Source organism: Poecilia formosa, unplaced genomic scaffold (genome assembly GCF_000485575.1).
Source record: "Poecilia formosa unplaced genomic scaffold, Poecilia_formosa-5.1.2 Scaffold338, whole genome shotgun sequence".
Taxonomy (NCBI): Eukaryota; Metazoa; Chordata; class Actinopteri; order Cyprinodontiformes; family Poeciliidae; genus Poecilia; species Poecilia formosa.
This window is the reverse complement of record NW_006800277.1, coordinates 272767-279282: the sequence shown is the minus strand read 5'-3', so window position 1 is coordinate 279282 and position 6516 is coordinate 272767. Positions and strand designations below refer to the sequence as shown.

General features: G+C 41.9%; 1 protein-coding gene and 1 long non-coding RNA gene across 3 annotated transcripts in view; one reads left to right on the top strand and one right to left on the bottom strand.

Moving 5' to 3' along the window:
* kcnn1a (potassium intermediate/small conductance calcium-activated channel, subfamily N, member 1a) overlaps positions 1 to 6516 on the top strand; it is an 80006-nt gene that overhangs the window by 12752 nt on the left and 60738 nt on the right. The gene's annotated exons all lie outside the window — the stretch shown is intronic.
* Positions 718 to 1435, bottom strand: LOC107833173 (uncharacterized). Its single transcript, XR_001658888.1, has 2 exons — positions 879 to 1435; positions 718 to 800 (listed from the first exon to the last, which is right to left on the bottom strand). It is a non-coding gene; the product is annotated as an uncharacterized LOC107833173 (long non-coding RNA).

Below are 6516 nucleotides of genomic sequence, written 5' to 3'. Positions count from 1 at the left end.
TGTGATTAGTTTTCTCTCTCACAAAAAATCACAGTAAAATACATGAAGTGTGGGATTGTAATGTATGTAAAAAAAGTTCAGTGGGTGTTAGTAGTTTTGCAATCTGACTGACATTTACACTAGTAAACGAGCATCAACTAAAAAAAAATAAAATCAGATTAATTGCACTCTTTCACTGTGATTAATCACATTGAATCACTATATTTAACTTTATAAGCCTGAAATATAAATATGCACACAGTTGTGCTTCTTACAGGAATGGTGCCCTGGGTAAGCCCTTCCTGGTGCCGCTCTCAAACCAATTAAAATGCAAGAAATTATCTGATTTTTTATAGCAGAAAGTAGATAATGTGGTCTGTCAGTATTCAATAACAACTAATGGAAACTTACTTCACCACACATGGATACAAGCAGTAGAAAACATGTTCAGACAGACAGATAAGATACATTTTACCTCCAGTTCCTGGGTGCCCCACCTCTTCCTAATGGGCACCCTGGGCAACCAACCGTTCATATAACCCACATCAAACTGCTGCTTTATGCACGTTTTCAAAAAATGTTTTATCATCTCAAACCAAAACATGTCTGAAGATTCTCAGTTTTCCAGGTTTTTATGATGTTTTAAATGTTCATGTAGAAACGTTCCTTTCTCATCACTCTGTCATGATGGGTTTAACGGATTTCACCCACATGCAGGAACACCAAAGAGACGGATGTAAAAAAAAATGAAAAGTTTATTTACAGCAAGCAACAATTTAAGGAAAGCTGGTCCGGAAAACTGCTCGGCTGATCTTGGTGCACTGAGGAGATAAGAGAAGCGTGGTGAGTTCAGGTGACTGGGAAACGGGAGGTTGCGAATGAGAATTAAGTAAACTTACTGGCTCAGAGCGTTCTAACGGCTTGGAGGGGGTTGGTTGGTCCTGGAGTTCTAACCTATGGATTTGCTTCTCCGTGGAGCTTGGTGGTTCGGTGAGTGGCGTTGGAGGGCGGACAGGGAGGCTTGTCCTTGTAAGCGGCTGAGTCTAAGTGGAACGGCCGGTCGGAGACTTCTGAATAGCTGGCAGAATCTTACAGTAACTGGTGAGGTTTGGCTTTCAGGCATCTATGGGGTAAGATCCCATGACGTCGTTGGAGAAACCAGTGGTCAGGCAACCAGATGCGGAAGGATCCTGAGGGGAGCAAAAAATCCGCAATGAAGCACAATACGAAAAACAGGCAGATCTCAAAAAACTCGGAGCAAAACTCTGAGGGGCTGGAGGTACCATCTAAGTTTGACACTCTGGCGTCGAAGTACCGGCGTTCCACCCTTCTTATGCTGCCGTCAATTAGATGATCAGCCTCCGGTGAGAGGATGACATCATCACTGAAACCACAGCCCGCCACCTCTCGGACTCCATCTAGTGGGGAGATAACTCAGCAACCAAAAGACCACCTAAAAAAACCCCCCAGAACCTAACACACTCTCTATGGAACTTATGTGATGAGGCGACAGTCTCTGGTCCTCACCCAGCTGAGTGACCACCATATCTGCTGCATGAGAAATGTAGAGGTACTACATGTAGATGTGAACATGCAGGCTGGTGACGCAACACAAGAAAGTTGAAAAATGTTCAACTGTTGTTTTTGACAGCTGTCACAGAAAACTTTGCTGTTGTTTGTCACTCACAGTGTGTCTGTCCCATAATGCATTGCTGTGAATGAGGTAAGCCTCAGTGGGAGAGAGGCTTTTAGGTTATAATAGGTAGTTTGATTAATCTGTGCTTTGTAATATTAACGTGTTAAAAATTTCAAAATAATCTTATGTATTAACACATTAACGTTGTCAGCTCTCATTTAAACAGAACTTTGTGTCTTTAGTCCTGTCTCCAGGCTGTGGTAGTAGAGTCTGGTTAAGCTTTAAAAGTGGGGGATTTTGTTTCCCTGAAACATGGGAGGGTTTTTCAGATATTACTTTACACAAGGGTAAAAAAAAAAAACATCTTCTGTTTCTTAATTTGTCAGTTTGCTGCTATAATATTCTTGATCCACCCAAATCTTCTCTGATTGCATGTGTAGTTGTCCTATCAGGATATCTCTGTTTTTTCAGCTGGGCAATTTAAGGAAAATACCGAGATAATTTGCTTGTTGGCTCGCTGTAAAAAAAACAGACTTCATCCGATCAGTAGCGTGTTTGTGTTGGCTGAGATAATGTTGAATGCTGTAGCTTGGGACAATTGATGCAGACAGATCTGCTTATGGCCTAATTGACTTGTGGTTCTGTGCCAGGAGGAACATTATGCTGATTTAAACTTTCTATCGGTCATCTCTGTGCTGTTGTTACACGGGCCTCCGTTTATTTTTCTCTCATTAGGCGTCCCTGTTTCCATTGACTTCTTCACTGGAGTCTGTGAGCACAGCCAACACCTTTAAAGTAAACACATCTCACTAAACAATTAAATGTCAGAGCCCGGGTAGATCCCCAGCTCACATCCTCTGTGTTTGACGAAGGAGTGGCCTTGCTGCAGATGCCTGATAAAGGCTAAGGACTTTCCAGCCTGGAAGGTGCAGCAGTGTTTTGTTTTGCTGCAGCTGACGGCACACATGGATAGTAAGTATATGAACCTGAAGCTCTTTTGATAACCACTCGCTGTTCTGCTTGTTTTATTGTCTGCTGTTTGAAGAGCTACTCTGCACTCTTCTGAAATAGACTTGTGTTACTGCATGTGTGTTGCCATGGAGAGATCAGGTTGGTGTTGTATAGCAGTGTTTTCTCCAGGGTGTTGAGCTAGGTCCGAAAATCTTGTGCAGAAGATTATCTTTAGGATTTACACTTTTGTACATGTTTATGGTGGCAGGTGTTTAACTCACACACTCCTGATCCAAATTAGGATTCAAGTTTGAGCTTCAACATGCAAAGAGAAGCAAAAATAGCAGAAAACCAAACAGAGTGAGTCATTCAGTTTGGTTAAGTTGATTTAAATAGACCTCATGCACAAGTTGTCATTTCAAGATACAAGACAAACTAGATCCAGACTTATATTCATATCAGTCCAGTCATATAGACAGACATGTTAGTGTTTTCACACCCAATATTCTGGTGTGTTCTTCTTGTTACTGTACAGTGTCAAACCAACCAAACCCTTTGAGTAACCTGTTCTGCCCCTCGCCTGTGGTGTGAAAACTCTGAACAAGACACTAAGGGCAACTTTCTTCACAAAACGTAAGCAAAAATGGAGTGGCATCAGATTTTAGTGGTTGAAGAATTTCTCTTTTGTCTTTAGCAAAAGTGCTAAACAAACCCTCTTCAACAACGGGCTCAGTGTGAGCCATTTGTCCTGCTAGAGCTAGACCCACATGTTTTGTTTTGGTATTTACACAGAATGCCTCGCGCTGTAGTGCGCTTCCTGCTTTTGGAGTGGTCTCTGGTCCGATTGGCGTTCATATTTGCATTTGAACCGCATCAGAGTTCACTTCAATTGAACGGAGACCCGGGTTTGTAGGTGGACTGGAGTTCATTTTCTTGGTCTGCATCAGAGTTTGATTGCGTGTCCACACATTGCCAAACAAATTGGTATTTCCAAGCAAATGAACTAGAGTTCTACTAACGCAGACTAAACCTTGAGTTTGATCCTAGTTATATGCAGATTTCTACCATGACGGCAGTTGGGAAGAAGTCTTGTACCTAAGGAAGCCCAGTCAATTGGTAGGTTTAAACTCAAACCAAATGTTCATCAGTGGACCAGAGGTTTATGAACATTTGCTAAAGAAACCACTGTAGAAAACAAAACAACTACTGGCTGGTGTAAATGTTGCTTCAATAGGATTCATGTCGGGACATCGAGTTGCTCACTCCAAAGTCTTCATTCTGATTTTCTTCAACCATCCACAGCTGGACTTGCTGGTCTGTTGTGGATCATTGTCCTGCTGCAGAAGCCAAGTTGGTTTCAGTTTGAGGTAATGAACAGATGGCCGGATGTTCTCCTTCAGGATGAAGCCATGGTTCCGTTTATCACAGCAAGTCTCCCAGGTGCTGCAGTAGCAGGAAAGTCCCAGCTCATCACACTGCCACCATCATGCTTTACTGTTGATATGATATTCTTTCTCTGAAATGTAGTGTGACTTTTATACCAGATGTAACAGGACGCGCACCTTCTAAAGACTGATGAGCTTTTCTCTCATCAGTCCACAGAATGTTCTCCTAGAAGTGTTGGGGATCATCAAGATGTTCTGGAGAAACTGAGATGCCTTAAAGTTCTTTGTTGCTCAGGAGTGCTTTTTGTCTTGGAACTCTGCCATGCAGTCTCTTTCTAATAGTGGGGACATGACCTCTGACCTTAACTGAGGCAAGTGAGGTCAGCAGTTGTTTGAGGTCACCAAGACCTCAAACAACTGCTGAGGTTGTTTGAGGTCCACCCCATCCGACTGCCAAAACTGCGGGTTTTGGCAGTCGGATGGGGTGGTATTTTGGTTGCATCGAAATTGAATTTAAAGGTAGTTTTTAATCATTTGCAGGCTCTTTCATCCTGTTTTCTGTTTTTAAATGCTGAAACCCATCCTACAACCAGGTTACAAACTACAAAGATGAAATGTGAACACTTGTAATTTCTTTCCTCACCTTGATGATGAGTGTTTCACTCACAGGGGTAGGGCTGAGCCCTCACACACATTAACATTACCTTATGTGCTCAGACAGTGTTCCACCTGTTTTAGTTCATCTGGCTGATGTGCTTGCACAAGTTGAGGTGTATTAAATTACTTGTTTTACACCTGAACACAAAGAGTGGAAAGAGACCATGATGGGGGTTTCCTCAGCTGCCTGACCTGCTGACTTCCAGTGACAGCATATGTTTTCACTTCAGTAGCTCGTGGAATTTTTAGCTCCATTCTCTGACCTTTCGAAATGTTTCACTTTTCTAATTTGCATTGTAGCTAACATCGTAATCTTTCCTAACCTCTGTAGTACTCCAAGTTTCCCACCACAGCTCTTAGCTTAATAAACGACCGCCTTTTATATATATGGTAATTCCTGCGAGATGGTGCCAGTAGATGTCGAGTGTATAATGTATGACCACAATGCATATGCTTTATGGCTAATTAGGTTATTGATCTGAGGTTGCTTCTGCATTGGGGCACAATCACAACACAAAGAGCACAAGAGAATGAATAATGGCGGCTGCACACAGGTCTTTGTTGTTCATTGCTGAGCTGTGTGCAGGTTTGCACACATGCCACTTAAAACATTGTTATCTTGTAGCTGAGTGGCTGACTCTATTTAGCACCGTCTGCTCAATGGCTTAACATGCTTGTAAAAAAAAAAGGCAGATGTGGAATCATAGTTTAGGCACACAGTGCTTTGCTCGCTGCCTGCTGTTGAACATTCAGGTTTGGAAAGATTGACTCATTTTTGAGAGTTATTGCACAGAGCATCTGCTTTGTGTTCAAGAGAGAACAGAGTTTCTGCATGTATGAATGAGACATTTAGTCTTAGAGATCAGGGATGCACCAATCAGGATATTTTCATTGACTGCTCAGCATCAATGAAGATTAGACTTTTGCCAAAGAAGAACAACAGTCCAATATTATATTAGAGTCAATGAAGGCAATGTCACATATAGGATAATTCACTTCATTTAAGTTTATTTATATAGCAGCATTTTACAACAAATGTCACACATGCACATAGCTGCCAAACTAGCTCATCAAACTTGCTGGTATCCAATTGAATTGTGGGAAATGATATGAATTTACCATGAGAAATGTAGACTATGGGATCTCAAGCAAACACACAGTACGCCCGGGTATGTGGCAGCTTTAAGGAAACCCAGGAGATTAATCGAGTAATTGACTCCATACAAAATCTGTAGCTATAAAGTGTGTAAAATAAATGATAAAAGCTCCCTCTTCAGTGTATATAAAGCTGCAATCCCAATCTACTAGATATTTTATATCCTTAATGTCACCTTCCTAAAATAATGACCTTAGGCAAATAGTCATTTTTTGCCTAAGACATCTTTTAGAAAGAAAGAAACTGTGCAATTTTTTTTTTTTACACTTATTAAAATTTTTTGCCAAAATTACTTTTGTCAGGAAAAAAAAAGACCTTGTCCCAGTGTTGTGGTACTCGAAGTTGGTCTTGGTCTCGAGACCGGTCTTAAGACCATTTTTTGATGGTCTCGGTCTTGTCTCGGACTCGACCGCATTTGGTCTCCTTCTTGTCTCGGTCTCGGGCTCTGAGGACTCTGCATTTTATTTCAAGACCAGTCGAGACCGCAACTGTGAAAATATCACTAAACGTACAGCATACTGTCCAGTTTATTTGTTAACATCTTTGTTTACAGTGGATGCAAAACGCACCGATTAAAATCCAAGCAACTACGTGTCTCTCCCCCCTACCCACCTTCCACTCGCGCGCAGCTCTCCAGGACATGCGCAGTGGTTTTCTCTCAGCGCTGCAAAAATGGTAAGAAATCCGATGGCCACAGCTAATTCAGCAGCGCTTCGCTTTCACAGACGGTGGGGACAACGTCTAACTTTTTT